This window comes from Rhinatrema bivittatum, chromosome 1 (genome assembly GCF_901001135.1).
Source record: "Rhinatrema bivittatum chromosome 1, aRhiBiv1.1, whole genome shotgun sequence".
In the NCBI taxonomy this organism is placed as follows: domain Eukaryota; kingdom Metazoa; phylum Chordata; class Amphibia; order Gymnophiona; family Rhinatrematidae; genus Rhinatrema; species Rhinatrema bivittatum.
Genome location: NC_042615.1, coordinates 795,004,221 through 795,023,046, shown reverse-complemented (window position 1 = coordinate 795,023,046; position 18,826 = coordinate 795,004,221).

The window sequence follows — 18,826 nt, the reverse complement described above, 5'->3', positions numbered from 1 at the left end:
CATTAGTTTAAATATGAAAAACGTTTTCATTTATATATTAGTTTCATTTGTTTTCCATTAACTATGCACAAAATATTACAATTATGGGCTCCAGAACTGTGATTATTTTATCAATTCTAGTGAAACTAGTGAGAAGATATCATCATAAGGGGGAAAAAACTGCAAGGTATTTAGATTGTGGTAAAGTGGCATCAAAAGTGGCATAAATAATAACAAAAGGCTCGACAAATCAGTGCCAGGATTAAGGGATTGGCATGAGTTCTCTAATGCAACATGAATGAAGCAAAGAAGCAGTTAGAGGAGGAAGAACAGCCCAAGGTTTAGAAAGAGGATGGCTGCCCAGCAATAGTGTCATGAACAGTTGATGGCATCACGAGCGGCAAAGTGGCACCAAACGTGGCATCAGCACCCTAAGGCACCATGAAGGGGGAATGAAGCAGAAAATATTGCAGAAAAAATCCCAAGGTACAGATAAAGGGACAATAATCAGAAGGGGTAGTATCAAGATTTCAAAAGCATAGGAGAGGTGCACAGCAGCACCCCAGATTGACAAAAAGACCTCAAGGGTAAAAGCTGGAGTATGCCAAGAATGTGCAATGGCAGAGCAAAGTGGAGAACCCCCGAGGTGGAAAATCTGCACATGGCAGCAAGGCCAAGAAAGGCATAGGGGTATGGGAGATGCCAACCATTCCATTGGAGCATACAATCAACCATAGATGGGGATGCCTCTATCTGTCAAATTATGGCTGTACCTGGCTGATCCACCAGTCCGTATGATATGTATGTGTCATAGAGTAAGGCATGCATGCCATAGGTAGATAGTAGGTGGAGTGGTGCCACAAGTGTATAAAAAAATGGATAGCCATGGCAAGAGCTAGTGATGGCAAGAAAGTGAGTCCCTTAAATTAGGAATGGTATTAAAATCCTGAGGAGTGTTTCAGTAAGTTTGCAAAGCAATGTGTGGCTAGGGCATGATGAAAAGTGGGCAGGTATTGTAGGAGAAAAGTATCTGGGAAAAACCTTGAACTCAGCTGCTTCACCTCAATAACTGTTTGGAGTGAATCAGGCAGGGGAGGTCAGTGGTTTCATGCCTCAGAATTGGATTTTGGGGAAAAGGAGGAAGAAGAACTCAGTAGAGACATGCCTCACAGGTTGCATTTGGGGAAAAGGAGGCAGAGGTATTCAGTGGAGACTTGCCTCACAGGTTGCATTTGGCAAAAAGGAGGCAGAGGAACTGAGTACAGTCAAGCCTCAGAGGTTGCATTTGAGGAAAAGGAGACAGGAAATGAGTGATGCCTCCAAGGTTGCATTTTTGGAAAAGGAGGCAGAAGAACTGAGTTGAGTCATGCCTCACAGATTGCATGTAGAGAAAAGGAGGCAGAGAAACTGAGTGCAATTATGCCTTGCAGGTTGTATTTGGGGAATAGGAGCCAGAGAGATTCAGTGAAGTCATGCCTCAGAGGTTGCATGTGGGAAAAGGAGGCAGAGGAGCTCAGTGAAGTCCTGACTCTATGGTGACACAAGCTGGTACAATAACTCAATGGAATCATGTCACTGCAATGGTGCTTGGAACATGGCAGGTAGACAAAGAATGTATCAGACCCCTGTGGCTGTGTGAAGGGTATGGCAGTATAAAGCTGCTGGTGGATTACTGTCAGACCCCTGTGCTCTTGGTGTTGGGGTATGGTAGTGAAAGGCTGTTACTGGATGTGCTGTCAGACCCCTACAGTACAAGGTCTCAGTGTTGTTGTTGGGGGACATGTCAGGAGGAAGCAGGGCAATTGAAGCCCCAGAGCTGTTGAGGATGTGTCAGGAGGAAGTAAGCTGAGACAGACCTCACTGTGGTTGAAGGGGACATGTCAGGAACAAGCAGGAAGAAGCTGGTTTAATTGTTATATTTGAATTAAGCACATCGACATCCATCATAAATAGCACATTTTATCGCTGAAGCAGACAACTTCTAAAAATGTGTCACCTTCAAGTTTTTTTTCTTTATTTATATTTCTACATATTAAAGTAAAGAAATAAAAATGTACTTCATGAAAAAGTTAAAACCTAGTTTATATAGCATCAACTTCCATTCAGAGACTGTTTAGTGTATATGGAGGTAATTTTCAAAAGAATGTATGCATGTAAAATGGATTTGATGTGTGCTAATGGGCTGTCGAAAACTGATTCCTTTGAAAAATCACATCGTAAGGCTGAATTTTCAAAAGGTTTTACCCGCATAAATATCATTTATGCACATAAATGGTGTTATCTCCCAACCCCTAAAACCCCACTGATCTGTTTAGTTTTTTGGTTTTATGACTTACCCGCCATCCATAGCAGAAGTAAATTTACGCTGCAGGGGGCCCAGGTGAGCGCCTATGCGTAAGCATTTACGCGCAGATTTCAATGTGAAATACAGGAATGCCCGCGCCCGCCCCTTTTGGGGAACTTTTCTTTCGTGCATGTAGCGGTAACTTTGCAGATACGCGGGCGGCTTTTAAAATCCGCTCGGCGCGCGCTGGCCCGACTTGTGTGCGAATCTCCCGGTTTTGGCGCATACCGGGCTTTTAAAATTCACCTTTGAGAGTACGCAGAGGCAGAGTTCAGAAACTGCTTCTGAAACTGGAAGCAGTTCAGTGGAGAGTTCGATTCTGGTGGGGTAGTATTGTTGTAAGGGAAGAGAGAGAGTTGTATATATTGTGGAGACCAAAAGCCTGGTGGGGAATTTGGGAGGAGTGGGTGGGGGATGACAGATAATAGGAGTGTGCTGAAAATCAGGTCCTTTTTACATTGCAGTTGGCCAGTCTGGTCTATTGGCTTCCCAGCTCAGTTAATCTCAAAAGGCAGTGCCACAGTCAGTCCTGGTATAAATGCTCCTGCTGACATCAGCATTACCTATCTTGCTATCACAAGATACTATGCATTGTATGTAAATTACTGGTGTTCCTTCGGCTGATGTGCCTCTAAGAGCAGTGGTGGCAGATGTGAGGCTACATTTGTCACAAGAAAGGGAAAAAAGTGACTTTCCCCATCCAGTGTCAGGTCCATTACAATCTGATCAAAAGGTAAGCGAAATACTGCTGGACTCACAGTGCCACTGGGTAATGAAGGACTCTGAAATGGGCGTGAAGGAGGAGGAAAATACTTTTTTTATAGTCCCTTCTTTAAAGATTTAAAATGGTGGAAATGATGTTGGGGAACAGCTGAGGCAAGAGATGTTGGGGAACCCAGATGTAATGGCACAGAAACACAGGTGGTAACAGAGCAGAGGCAGGTTTCTGAGCTAGTGGAGGGACAGCCAGTAAGATTAGAGATGGGGCAGCTGCAAGGTAATGCGTGAACAAATATTTCAGCCGGTCTTGGAAAAATAGCTTAGCTGGAGCCAGAAGACCTAACCCATTCAAAGCAGAAGGAAGGTGAAAAAGGTGCCAGCAGGCAAATAAAAAGTATCACAAAATCCAAAGTCTGTTAATTCCTTGGTCTGGTAGGATTTTTATTTATCACTCAAAGGAACGATTCAAAGATGACCAGATGTCTACTGCATATAGTGTGACACAACTCTCCGTGCAAATTAGACATTTTCCTAAGTCATTAATTTTTACAATTCTTTCAGCAGCTCCCTTGTTTCCCTGCACTGCGGTGGACAGTTGTGACTGGAAGGGATTCAGAAAGGACATGTCACATTGACTCATGCATTATATGTAGTGTCACTTGTAACATCTCTGCTAACACAAAGCGACCAGATGCAGTGCATCTGCATAATATCTGAAACTATCTTCCGAATCGAGAATTGCAAGAATATGTCTTCGAGAAATGTAACAATAGCAATTGCACTATATATATGGAAATGTGTATATTTGTGTAATGTCTCTTTCTTCGTACAGAATATCTGGTTATATATATTTGCTAAGTGCCATAACTGCTACTGACTACTGAATCCTAGCAAAGTGGCAGAATAGGAAGCAATGTTTCACGTTGTAAGTAATTTTATGTATCAGCCAGAATGATCGCCTGCAGGTCCTTTTATATACTGCTTTGCTTTTATCACAGAGGCTCTTTCTGTGTACTTCTGAAACAATTCTAAATCAGAGCATCTTACATTTCTCTGTAGAATGTTTGCTTGCACAATCTTTGAATCTTCCATTTATCCCCGCAGCACAGTCTCATGCTAGGCTTCCATTTGTTTTCTTCCTTTCTTTCCTGTTCAAGACAGATCTTTTTCCCTGTGACAGTTATAACGTTATCGTCCCAGAAAAAAGCATCGTACTGAACTCTGCAAGCTACAGGGAGAGATTCCCCTGCCTGCCTATACACAGAAAATCCGGCATGTTGGTTGCTTTCACACATTTGATTTACATATTTAAGGAGAAGAAAACTCTAGAGAAATCTGCTAAGAGCTGAAAATACAAAAATGATTAGAGATGGGCACTTGGGAGGAACAAAATAGGAAATGAGATGAAATATCCTATTTCATTTCATTTCATTCTCAATGTCAAACAGTTGAAAATTTGATGACATTTCGATGGTTTTCACATTTCGAGGTGAATTTTAAAAGCCCGGCGCATGCCGAAACTGGGAGACACACACCACAAGTTGGGCCGGCGCATGCCAAGCAGGTTTTAAAAGCCGCCTGGATATGCATGCACTTGCCGCTACGCTCACAAATGAAAAGTTTAAAAAGCAGGTGTGGGGCATGAGCGTGGTTGGGCAGGCCATTGGCATTCCTGGAGTTTAACTTGAAATTAGTGCGTAAATACGCGCCCAAGCGTGTGCCGGGATCCCCTGCCACGTATCTTTAAAGGTCAGAGCTAACAGGGGAGAAAAAAAGTCTATTAAACTAGGGAGGTTTGGAAGTCCTATTCCTTTCCTGGGAGAACTGAGAATGAACTGGTAAAACTGGTAGTTGCATTGTCATGCGTATCTTTTAAAATCCCCTCACTTGCATAGTGTAAGTAGTATTTGCACACATAGGTGCGTGTCCACTTAAAATTACACGCAGATGTGCACGCGGTCAGGCTATTTTATAACATGCATGCACATATACATGTAGGTTATAAAATGGCTGCATTCCTGAGTGTTGGTTAATAAACACATGAACATGTGCGCCTGTTTAAAAGTTGCTGTTCCTATTTTGAAAAAAAAACAAACAAAAAAAGTGATCCATCAGACCTGGGCCCAGGCTTTAGGCCCTGGCCTCACCTAGAGAATAGGCCAAGGCCCAAAGCAGGTGCCTTGGCCTACTCCAAAGCACATCACCGAGGAGAGGACCTAGCAGGAGCAAAGATTCAGGAGCCATGACTTAGGCTCAAGTACAATACTGGGGTCTTAGCCGAGGCCTGGGAATGATGCCAGGGCCTCAGCTAAGACCCCCAAAATTGTCCACACTTACTTCTTGACGTCATGGACCAGTCCAGAGGCCTAGACCAAGGCCCAGGCTTCAGGACCCAGGGTACAAGCTGGGATCCAGCATCAGGCCTAGGTCTGGGCCAAGACCCAGGAATTGGGAGCCAGCCTCCAGGCCAGGCCCCTCTGATGGGCCTGGGTCCAGGCATCAAGACCAGAACTCTGGGCTGCACCCTGGTATTGGGCCTGGGAGTTGGGACCTGGCCTACGGACCATGCTTCAGCATCAAACCTTGGCCCACTCATCGGGCCTATATCCAGGCAAAGGGCCCGGTGTCATGACCTGGCCTTCAGACTGAATTTTGGCATTGGACCTTTCTAGCTTTTAACATGTTTCCCCTCCAAAAGTAACATAAAAGTAATTCAACCCCACGTCTCTCTCTTCCTTCACCTTCATCCCCTAGGCCTGTAAATTGTGCCATTTTCATTTGGACTGGAGACAAAGTCTCCAGTCCAAATGAAAATGAGAATTATGAGGCTGTCTGTGTCTGAGGATGAAATCCTCAGACACAGACAGCCTCATAATTCTCTCCCCCAGGGAAAAAGAACCTCATAGAAACATAGAAAAGTAGAAAGAAAAAGGATTGATGGTCCATCCAGTCTGCCTAGCAAGCTTTCCATGGTAGTATCTTCCACTCCATGCAGGTTACGCCCATGTCTTAGTCAGTTTTTTCTTGATGTGCTTTGCTTATGGACTTGGCCATAGAAGCAGTCCTGTGTTTTTTTTCTTAATGTCTGAGTATCAGTACCCCAGACTGTAAAAAAAAAGTTATGGCTCATGTTGGTTTTCCAGAATCTAAATTTCTCTTTCTTTCAGCACCCCGCCCCCCCTCACCCCCTCCTTTGGAGCAGAGAACAATGTTGCAGTTGTATCAAAGTTATCCTATGCACCTGAAAATATCTAATGGACACTTCCTTTGCAAATCAATTCCAACTCATTGGAATGTGCGCACATTTCATTCACATAGAAAAAGACTTTCAAGGTTGGAGGTGGATAGTTCATGATTAAAAAGTAATCAAAGCATTACAAGCCAGTAATGCATTGAAAGTTTATGAAACATTCCACTTCCTCCTTCAAAACATTTTCTTGCAACTAGCTGTTCATTAAGTGTTTCCCATAAACAAGACGTTTTTCACGGTTATATAAAAAAATAAATATTCCAAAGGAGTTTATTGGGCATTGTTCAATGAGTTGCAGTTGTATCAAAATCCTCAAGGCTTATTGGTTAAGGGTAGTAGTCCCATGCTTCTATTAAGAGTAGTAACCGTTGCACTGTGCTGGTTACACCCATGCTCATCAGGTCCACAGACTGTAAAAGCTGGGGCGCCAAGTCTCAAGAAAATAGCGGGAACAGGGACAGAACTCTGTCCTTGACGTACAGAATTTAGATTTCAATTCCCCTGAAGAAGCTGCTATTCTGCAGTGAAACACCGGTCACTGTCGGGCGGTTTAAAGCATAACAACAGATGGGACATAATGCAAAAATAACAAAAATAATGGAAATGTATTTGGGACACATTAAGGCAAAATATTGCCAATGAATTTTGCTTTTCAAGATGTTTACAGGAGCTGTCATCTAGTCGCAAATGATTAGAAGTCCGGGCGGTTCTTACCTTGAACACGCTGTCAGGCTTGCTGATGCGGCGCCTCTACTAAAACACAAAATTTCCTGGCATCCTTCACTTGGATTGTAAAACATCTGTTGTTTTGATGGAAGAGCTTTTGTGAAAAGTTAGTTATATTGCCGATTCCTTTGTTTTGATTGCATTTTGATTTTTGGAATTTAGTGTTTAGGCTCTTTTGCGTTGGATGTAATTTTCAAAGTAAACATATTTGTGTACTTCTACTGTGAAAATGTGTACACATACTGCTGGAAAGAAGTACCCCCAAACTTTACAGCTATAGGGGCAGTATGAGCATTGTCTCTTATATGTCTCCATACATTCTCCAAAGCACTGCACTTCACTATTTTATTTTTTAAAAAGGATCCACTTTGGATCAAATGCTGTTTGAGGGGAGTTAGAGTGGTCCCTCTCCAGTGTTGTGACTGATCGGGGAGGATGGCGGGGAAAAGGAGCCATCACCATGTGCAAGCAGTGACACTCTTTCTTCTTCAACTCAGCATGTCCCTCCATTTTCCATTATAATTAACCTTTTAGGTACCAATGTGGAACATTTTTAAACCAGGTTTTAAGTTCTTGGTCAACACAAAATAAGAATACTTTTTTTTTAACAAAACAAATCACTTCCAAGGCAGCTAGTCACATAAACTATATTATAGCAGAAGAGTGTGTTACTTGGATTTGGAATGCATGTATCACATTTCTAGCTTGCATCTTCGGTGTGACGTGCACAGATCAGAAACTAGATTGAAAGTGTAATAGGGTGAAAGAAAAACTATTTGACCTAGCTTATCTGGGTGATGCCCCTGGCAATCATATCTATGTCTCATGGGCTTCTGCTGTTGCTGAGAGTCTGGGCTACAGAAGCCGTAAAAAGAGTGCAAGAGGAATGGTCATTGTTAAAAAAATACCATCCTAGAAGCACAATCCAGATGTATTCCACACATTATGAAAGGTGGAAAGAAGGCAAAACAATTACCGGCATGGTTAAAAGGGGAGGTGAAAGAAGCTATTTTAGCCAAAAGATCTTCATTCAAAAATTGGAAGAAGGATTCAACAGAAGAAAATAGGATAATGCATATACGTTGGCAAGTAAATGTAAGACAATGATAAGACAGGCTAAGAGAGAATTTGAAAAGAACTTGGCCGTAGAGGCAAAAACTCACAGTAAAAACTTTTTAAAATATATCCGAAGCAGAAAGCCTGTGAGGGAGTCAGTTGGACCGTTAGATGATTGAGGGGTTAAAGGGGCAGAGAAGATAAGGCCATCGCAGAAAGATTAAATTATTTCTTTGCTTCAGTGTTTACTGAAGAGGATGTTGGGGAGGTACCCGTACTGGAGAAGGTTTTCATGGGTAAGGATTCAGATGGACTGAACCAAATCATGGTGAACCTAGAAGATGTGGTAGACCTGACTGACAAACTTAAGCATAATAAATCACCTGGACCAGATGGTATACATCCTAGAGTTCTGAAGAAGCTAAAAAATGAAATTTCAGACCTATTAGTAAAAATGTGTAACCTATCAATAAAATCATCCATTGTACCTGAAGACTGGAGGATCGCTAATGTAACCCCCATATTTAAAAAGGGCTCCAGGGGCGATCTGGGAAATTACAGACCAGTTAGCCTGACTTCAGTGCCAGGAAAAATAGTGGAAAGTGTTCTAAACATCAAAATCACAGACCATATAGAAAGACATGGTTTAATGGAAGAAAGTCAGCATGGCTTTACCCAAGGCAAGTCTTGCCTCACAAATCTGCTTCACTCGTTTGAAGGAGTTAATAAACATGTGGATAAAGGTGAACCGGTAGATGTAGTGTACTTGGATTTTCAGAAGGCATTTGATAAAGTTCCTCATGAGAGGCTTCTAGGAAAAATAAAAAGTCATAGGATAGGTGGTGATGTCCTTTCATGGATTTCAAACTGGCTAAAAGACAGGAAACAGAGAGTAGGATTAAATGGACAATTTTCTCAGTGGAAAGGAGTGGGCAGTGGAGTACCTCAGGGATCTATATTGGGACCCTTACTTTTCAATATATTTATAAATGATCTGGAAAGAAATATGACAAGTGAGGTAATCAAATTTGTGGATGATACAAAACTGTTCAGAGTAGTTAAATCAAGAGTAGATTGTGATAAATTGCAGGAAGAACTTGTAAGGCTGGAAAATTGGGCATCCAAATGGCAGATTAAATTTAATGTGGATAAGTGCAAGGTGATGCATATAGGGAAAAATAACCCTTGCTATAGTTACACAATGTTAGGTTCCATATTAGGTGCTACTATCCAAGAAAGAGATCTAGGTGTCATAGTGGATAACACATTGAAATCGTCGGTTCAGTGTGCTGCGGCAGTCAAAAAAACAAACAGAATGTTGGGAATTTTTTGTTTTCTGTTCCAAGATTTGTTCCATGTAAACTGCCACCCGGCAGTAGTTATTACTGTTAACTGTGAACCGGAGTGATATGTATTGTATACAGGAACTCCGGTATATAAAAACCATAAATAAATAAATAAATTATTAGAAAGGGAATGGTGAATAAAACGGAAAATGTCATAATGCCTCTGTATCACTCCATGGTGAGACCGCACCTTGAATACTGTGTACAATTCTGGTCGCCACATCTCAAAAAAGATATAATTGTGATGGAGAAGGTACAGAGAAGGGCTACCAAAATGATAAGGGGAATGGAACAGCTCCCCTATGAGGAAAGACTAAAGAGGATAGGACTTTTCAGCTTGGAGAAGAGACGGCTGAGGGAGGATATGATAAAGCTGTTTAAAATCATGAGCAGTCTAGAACGGGTAGATGTGAATAGGTTTTTTAGTCTTTCAGATAATAGAAAGACTAGGGGGCACTCCATGAAGTTAGCATGTGGCACATTTAAAACTAATTGGAGAAAGTTCTTTTTCACTCAACGCACAATTAAACTCTGGAATTTGTTGCCAGAAGATGTGGTTAGTGCAGTTAGTATAGCTGTGTTTAAAAAAGGATTGGATAAGTTGTTGGAGAAGTCCATTACCTGCTATTAATTAAGTTGACTTAGATATTAACCACTGCTATTACTATCAACTGTAACATGGAATAGACTTAGTTTTTGGGGTACTTGCCAGGTTCTTATGGCCTGGATTGGCCACTTTTGGAAACAGGATGCTGGGCTTGATAGACCCTTGGTCTGACCCAGTATGGCATGTTCTTATGCTCTTATGTTCTTAACTGCAGGACTCTGTTGACTCTGGGAGCCCCGATAATTTGTTTTTTTTAAATCATTCGGCTGTGGCCCTCTGAGGAAGACCAGCTCCCTCCAAGTACTGCAGAGACCAGCATTATGACCAAACCAGCAGGGTCACTGAGGAGAAAACAGTGGGACCCCTTCCCTGACCCCCTGACCAGACCTCCTGACCAGAGAGGAAGGTTGCTCAGTGCCTCTCACAATTGCAACAGAGATGGGGCCGACTGGGCGGTGAAGAGATAGCAGCAGGAATGCCCGCTGCCTCCTGCCACTGTGAGGCAGTCCAGGCAGAAGGCAGTGACGTTAGTGACCGCCACAAACATGAAAGTGGAGGGCCGCCAGTACGGGAAGAGACCAGGGCAAAAATAAACAGAGGAGAACACTGGGAATAATCCCGTTGCAGGAAATAAAACTGGTGGGGGGGGGGATTTAAGTTTAAAGAGGGAGGCAGGAGGCAGGGCTCATCACTGTGAGGGGGTAGGGCTGCATAGAGGTCCTGTGGGAGCTGCCAGAGGCCCACGGGCCTTATCTTAATATTTCCCTTTCCTTTATATTGCAGTACATCTTAGTGATTTACTGTATTTCATTATTTATCCCTGCAGGTCCTTAATTTTTTATTTCTTTCACTCACAGACATCATTAATCATGTCTTCATCAAATTTATACAGAATGCCATTCAATTTTGTGCCATGCATTCAATCACTCAATAAATTTGAGTCTGACATTTTCACAATATCTTTTTTGTCAAGCAGTAATTCTCAGGTTCATGTATTAGTAATGGAAAGATATGACATTGACCAAATCCCTAATATTTCTCCAATAATAAATTGATTCATTTGGCTGCTAACCTCCAACATTAAATCAGCAAAGGACAAGTGAAATTTGCACAAAAATATTTAGTGTGTGTTGTTAAGACGCTAATGGAAACACTAAGAGGGTGATATTATGACAGCCTGAATAAAGCCGCTTTGAAAATTAGCAGGACCGTGCGTACCTTGGAGCAGCAGAGGTATAAATGTCCATGCAAACCTTTTCCTCCATACTTTTGGAAATCAAATTAATGCACGTTAATCATTTCCCTGCTGCAACTACGGCCCCAGGAGTGCCTTTTTGCAGTATGTAGACATCACAGATACACACAGACATGATTTTGCTTGTAATTTTCTATGAACAAACCTAGTGTAATTTTCAAAAAGCCCCTTTATGCATGAAATGCTTTTGAAAGTCATCCCCTAAAACACCATTTCATAGACAACGCATTCAAGTTAGCACGTAATACAATTATTGCAGTAGTGAATACATGCTGTTAGCTTGCATGGCAACATAAAAACAATAGCAACTGATTTCTAAGCATTAACAGAACATTACATAATGTGAAAAGAGTAAAAAATAAAGCATGTGCATGCCAAACTTAACATGCCTCTTTGCAAATTCCTTCCTTCAGTGGTGGGAAAAAAATAAGTCCTGCACAGGCTACTGGTTTTTGATGCTGAAAGGAGAATCAGAAGAATTGCTGGACCCCAGCAGAGACTCCCAAACAAAACTAAAAAAAAGAAAAAGATGCATCAGAAGTTTCAGAATCAGCCGGAAGAGAGGGAAGAGGAGAATGTTCTTAAGGAAATAGAAAGTACTGAAAACTGGAGGAAGAGCTGAGAGTGGGAAACTAGAGAAGATGCTACGGAGGCTGGTACTAGAATATAGCAATACATGCTGTGCTCCATGCAACCTGAGAACATCACAATTCTGTGGAGAGTGCTAGAAAATTATATGCTACCTTTTTTTTGCAAACACTACATTAGAAAATCCCTTGCACCTAAGAAGCAAATTTGGTGATAAAAGGTCACAGATGTCACCATCCTCAGAGCCACCCACAATTATACACATCAAACATAGGCCTGGATTTATCAAAATGTGGAAAACATCACAAGTGATGGGAAAAGGGGTGTGTTTTATAGTAATAGGAGTTTATCATAATTTGCACCAATATCTATCTGAAGAGCTAAGTTACCACAAATTGTGATAACTTTGAGATAAGTGCCAGAATGGGGTATTTCCTAAGAGAGAGAGAGAGAGACTGACTAACCACAGTATCCCAACCCTAGATAGGTATTTATATCTCTAGGAGAGGCCCACCTAGTAACTCGAGGTGAGGTTTAGGTGTTAGTGTAGGGGGTTAGGGGCCACTTTGACATTCAATGTGAGACGTACGAACAGAACAGTGTTCTCTTGTGAACAATTGATGATCCTCGGAGTGAGGAAACTCACCCAAAGATGAGATTTGTGCAATGTTCTCTCAACCTAGCTTGATGTTACCCAGGTAGAAAGTCCATCAAGCTAGGTTGAGAGAACATTGCACAAATCTCATCTTTGGGTGAGTTTCCTCACTCCAAGGGTCATCAAATGTTCAAAAGAGAACACTGTTCTGTTCGTACGTCTCACATTGAATGTCAAAGTGGCCCCTAACCCCTACACTAATACCTAAATCTCACCTCGAGTTACTAGGTGAGCCTCCCATAGAGATATAAATACCTATCTAGTGCAAGGATACTATGGTCAGGTGCTCCCTCTCTATCTCTCTCACCAAGGTAGATGCTCTGAAAGCTTCAAACTACCAAACAGCAATCAGGCTTAACACTCCTGAAAAGTTACAACTAAAATCACCATTACAGCCTCGTGATAGGGCTTCACAAACCCAGCCCACTCCTCATCTTTTTCAGATTTGCATCACACCATACGATATGGTGCTATCGCATGCATTAATGGGGCTTTTCGCATGCAATAAGCCCTTAACGTATGCAAAAACACCTTAACACATTTTGATAAATGAGGGGGATAGATATCAAAAGCAGCTTCCATGAAAACTCTGCCTTTTGAAAAAAGGAAACCAGCAACTATATCTGTCCAATTCAACTCACACTGCTGAAGCAACGTCTTGTCAAAATATTGAGTCTACAAAACAGGTGCAAGTTGATGAGTTATCTGCTTTACAAAACCACCCATTAGGAACACAAAACAAGATGCTACAGACATTCCTCACTGGGTTATCTTACGGAAACTGATTTATCTGTTGAGACAGAAGGAGATTACAGGGTTAGCAAATGTGGGCCATTTTTGAGGGTTGAAAACAGCCCTGGACTTGGAGCTTTGTGGAAGGTTGGGGACTTGCTGAGGTACTCACATTTTCCATGGTAAAGGAGTTGGGTAGGGACTTTCCTGTAGATGAGCTTGATTTTTCTGATGAAAACTAAAGAGATTCATGTAATCCTATAAGATTTCTTGATCACCTATGATTATTTCTCAGCCCAAATGGGTATGCGGAGATCCATTTCAAACTGCTGTATACATGGGGCTCATACCTAGCTGCCATAGAGTGATGTGAATCTAACCTTTTAAAATTAGTCAGTTAGTGCATCGTATGTTATGTTTTCTGCATGATAAATGACTTTAGTGTATACACTAACATTTAGTGCATCTGCCACCCCTTCCCCCTACCAAGTGCCCGATAACCAAAGAGTGTAGTCTTAATAATGAAAAAATAAGGTATATCTTTAGTCGAGGGAGTATTTTGTAGAGGAGCAAAAACAAGCTTATGTTTTACACTACTGACGTGGGCAGGTTGGAATCTTAGAAGAGGATGAATGCAATTGCCTGCTGAGAAATGAAATGACATAAAAAGTTACGATGGTGCACAAGGCTCTTCAGGCATACTCTGAAAAAACACAAATTCCTTGGGTACAACAGCATTCTTGAAGATTGCTCAATATGATAAAGCAAAAGCAAAGCAGCGGAGGAAGGGAAATGCCAGCAAAAAGGAAGATGCGGCTGGAGTGCCAGCCCAGGTATGACAAATCTACATAGTAAACCTTTAAAGTCGCCCATTTGCTATTTCAAGGTTTACTGAATCACCTACCAGCTTCTCTACTTTCAGAGTTCCTTTGGTTTTGATCTGGCCCTGAGGAGCAGTCAAAATAAATTTGTTGTTTCCTGTGAATAAAATCATCCAGTATCTTCTTATGTTTAGGGGCCTTTGTTTTCAGTTTTTAGTTTATTTTTCCCAGGAATCTATCAGTTTTTTGTATAATGAACTGAAGTGGGAGAACTTCAGAGGCAAAAAGAGAGTCATTTTTTCCCCACTGCTTTTTGTGCCTTTGCTGTTCATTAGAATACACACCCCTTTAACTAGATTTTTAGGCCAGCTCCCTGCAAAATTCATTGTAAGGGGCATTGTGATATGCTGAGACTCATTATCCCTTTCCGGACCTGCATTTCCTCTTCCCAGGATTTCTCTCACTCTCCCCCTTTCTCTCCCCAATCCATTTTTTTTTTTTTGAAATTTATATTCCACCTTTCCCGACACTTGAAAGCAGATTACATGCAGGTCCTGTAGGTATTTCCCTCTCCCCGGCCAATTATATTCCTTCCTTCCTTCCTTCCTTCCCAATCTAGACATTATCTAGGGCTAATGTCCTGCCCCAGACTGGTAGGAGGAAGAAGACATGGGCTGTGCCCTCCTCCGATGGGGCTGAGGCCCTAACTCACAGTTTGAATTGTGCTGACACCATATTACTGCGCAGTTCAGAATACCAGTCAGGCCTTGGACTCCAGGAGGAGGAGGAGGAGGAAGAATATGTGGCCAGAGGAGCCACTGCTCTCCTGCTTCTCTGTCCATGGAAAGATGCACTTGGTGGTGGGAAGGGATCAGAAAGGCTCAGCAAAAAGGAGATGGGGGAACGAGAGAGAAGCATCTATCCACCAATAACTTGGTCCTTTTCCCACAATTCCATGGGGACTTGGAAATTCCAAGGCAAGGGACAGATGTTGTATGCCTTGTGGCAACTATGGAAGTGCAGAAAACTAGGGGTCCTGTTTTTAAACTTTGACTAGAATCCATCCTCTATTTTGAAAAAGACACTGCAAAAACCTATGGGGCTGATATTCAAAAAAAGCTGATTTCCTAAATTTAGGCTTCTAAAATAGGTTCCTAAGGGCTGGATTTTCTATTTGCGGAGCTCCCTGAATTTGGTGGTAATGGGGGGCGGGGGAGGGGGGGGGAAAGCGGGTGGGTGCGGGCCTGCAAAAGCCGGCAGCGATCGTACCATCGTGGTGTTATCGCTGCCAGCTTTCGCACCCAATAGCGCATGCAATACGGTAGGAAACTGACCCCCTAAGTTAATTATGTATACTCAGCAGAACTTAGATGCCAAAGTTTTCACCTGAAAACTCATATAATTTTAGGGGGTCTAAAAGTTAGGCCCTTAAGTTTAGACCTGCCATTTATTTGTCTAGATTTTGGCTCCTAAATTAGGTGCCTAGTTCTGAAAATCAGTGCTAGGCTCCTAACTTTGTTTCCCCGCCCTAACTCCACTCCATAGTCACCCACATTTTAGGGACCTAAATTTAGGAGTCTAATCAAAATAAGATCCTAAATTTAGGACTCAGCCCTAGTAAATTTTCAAAAGGGTCAATTTAGGACCCTAACTCCAAAAGTAGGAGCCTAAACTCTTCGAAAATTGGCCCGTATCATTTATTCTTCAAAAATTATTGAAAAATAGCATAATTTTGAAGTTCAACTCATGTTTCCTCTTGGAAAACATCATGATATCTATAATCTGTAGCTATATATGGAAAAGATAAAATGTGTGGTGAAACATTTCTTACCGAATATTTGATGTCTGCAAAAGAATGATTGCACTGTACTGTATAGGTTGGAAACAAATTGATTATAAGCATGAGTATTTATCAAAATTTTATTTTAGGTCCTAAGAACATTAGAACATAAGAAATTGCCATGCTGGGTAAGGCCAAGGGTCCATCAAGCCCAGCATCTTGTTTCCAACAGAGGCCAAACCAGGCCACAAGAATCTTGCAATTACCCAAACACTAAGAAGATCCCATGCTACTGATGCAATTAATAGCAGTGGCAATTCCCTTAGTAAACTTGATTAATAGCCGTTAATGGACTTCTCCTCCAAGAACTTATCCAAACCTTTTTTAAACCCAGTTATACTAACTGCACTAACCAGTAACCACATCCTCTGGCAACAAATTCCAGATCTTTATTGTGCGTTGAGTGAAAAAGAAATTTTCTCCAGTTAGTTTTAAATGTGCAAGTTGCTAACTACATGGAATGCCCCCTAGTCCTTCTATTATTCGAAAGTGTAAATAACCGATTCACATCTACTCGTTCAAGACCTCTCATGCTCTTAAAGACCTCTATCATATCCCCCCTCAGCCGTCTCTTCTCCAAGCTAAACAGCCCTAACCTCTTCAGTCTTTCCTCAAAGGGGAGCTGTTCCATCCCCTTTATCATTTTGGTTGCCCTTCTCTGTACCTTCTCCATCGCAACTATATCTTTTTTGTGATGCGGTGACCAGAATTGTACACAGTATTCAAGGTGCGATCTCACCATGGAGCGATATAGAGGCATTATGACATTTTCCGTTTTATTAACCATTCCCTTCCTAACAATTCCTAACATTCTGTTTGCTTTTTTGACTGCTGCAGCACACTGAGATGACGATTTTAAAGTATTATTCACTATGTTGCCTAGATCTTTTTCCTGGGTGGTAGCTCGTAATATGGAACCTAACATCATGTAACTACAGCAAGGGTTATTTTTCCCTATATGCAACACCTTGCACTTGTCCACATTACATTTCATCTGCCATTTGGATGTCCAATGTTCCAGTCTTGCAAGGTCCTCCTGTAATGTATCACAATCCACTTGTGATTTAGCTACTCTGAATAATTTTGTATCATCCGCAAATTTGATAACCTAACTTGGCATATTCCTTTCCAGATCATTTTTATATATATTGAAAAGCACCGGTCCAAGTCCCTGAGGCACTCCACTGTTTACCCTTTTCCACTGAGAAAACTGACCATTTAATCCTACTCTCTGTTTCCTGTCTTTTAACCCTTTGCAATCCACGAAAGGACACCGCCTCCTATCCCATGACTTTTTAGCTTCCTTAGAAGCCTCTCATGAGGGACATGAGAGGCATTGTCAAATGTCTTCTGAAAATCCAAATACACTACATCTACTGGTTCACCTTTATCCACATGTTTATTTACCCCTTCAAAAAAATGAAGCAGATTTGTTAGGCAAGACTTGCCTTGTTGACTTCCATTAAACCATGTCTTTCTATATGCTCTACGATTTTTATCTTGAGAATAGTTTCCACTATTTTTCCTGGCACTGAAATCAGGCTCACTGGTCTATGGTTACCCAGATCGCTCCTGGAGCCTTTTTTAAATATTGGGGTTACATTGGCCACCCTCCAGTCTTCAGGTACAATGGATGATTTTAATGATAGGTTACAAATTTTAACTAATAGATCAGAAATTTATTTTTTGAGTTCTTTCAGTACTCTATGATGCATACCATCCAGTCCAGGTGATTTGCTACTATTTAGTTTGTCAATCTGGCCTACTACATCTTCCAGGTTCACAGTGATTTCATTCAGTTTGTCTGACTCATCACTCCTGAAAACCATCTCTGGAACTGGTATCTCCCCAACATCCTCATTAGTAAACACGGAAGAAAAGAATTAATTTAGTCTTTCTGCAATGACCTTATCTTCCCTAAGAGCCCCTTTAACCCCTCGGTCATCTAATGGTCCAACCGACTCCCTCACAGGTTTCTTGCTTTGGATACATTTTAAAAAGTTTTTATTAGGAGTTTTTTCCTCTATGGCCAACTTCATTTCAAATTCTCTCTTTGCCTGTCTTATCAATGTTTTACACTTAACTTGACAATGCTTATGTTTTATCCTATTTTCTTCAGATGGATCCAATTTTTGAAGGATTTTTTTTGGCTAAAATAGCCTCTTTCACCTCACCTTTTAACCATGACGGTAATCGTTTTGCCTTCCTTCCACCTTTCTTAATGTGTGGAATACATACGGACTGCTCCTCTAGGATTGTATTTTTAAACAATGTCCATGCCTGTTGAACTCTTTTAACCTTTGCAGCAGCACCTTTTAGTTTTTTCTATTTTCCTCATTTTATCAAAGTTTCCCTTTTGAAAGTTTAGTGTTAGAGCTGCAGATTTATTTATTGTCCCCCTTCCAGTTATTAGTTTAAATTTGATCATGTTATGATCACTGTTGCCAAGGGGCCCCACCACCGTTACCTCTCTCACCAAATCCTGCGTTCCAATAAGAATTAAATCTAAAATAGCTCCCTCTCTTGTTGGTTCCTGAACCAATTGCTCCATGAAACAGTCATTTATTACATTCAGGAACTTTATTTCTCTAGAAAGTCCTGATGTTACAGTTTGTTATAGTTCTGGCAGTTGACCCTTGGTCTGAGGTAGAGTCAGCACTACCTATGAGAGTAAACCCTCTTAGGTCCCTACTGTTGGAAGGCGAAGCCTGGTGATGTAGATGTGGAATGAAGACTTCACCCTGGAAGCTCACGATTCCCCCAGTAGGAGCCCGTCCCATAGGAACCTGGCCACTGGGAATTAGGAGACTCCCTAGAGACTGAAGAAGATCTGGATGCAGGCGCCTCCTGCAGGTCGTGTAATCCAGATAGCTGGCACCTCCAGCAGGTTGAAGTCGATTCAAGTGT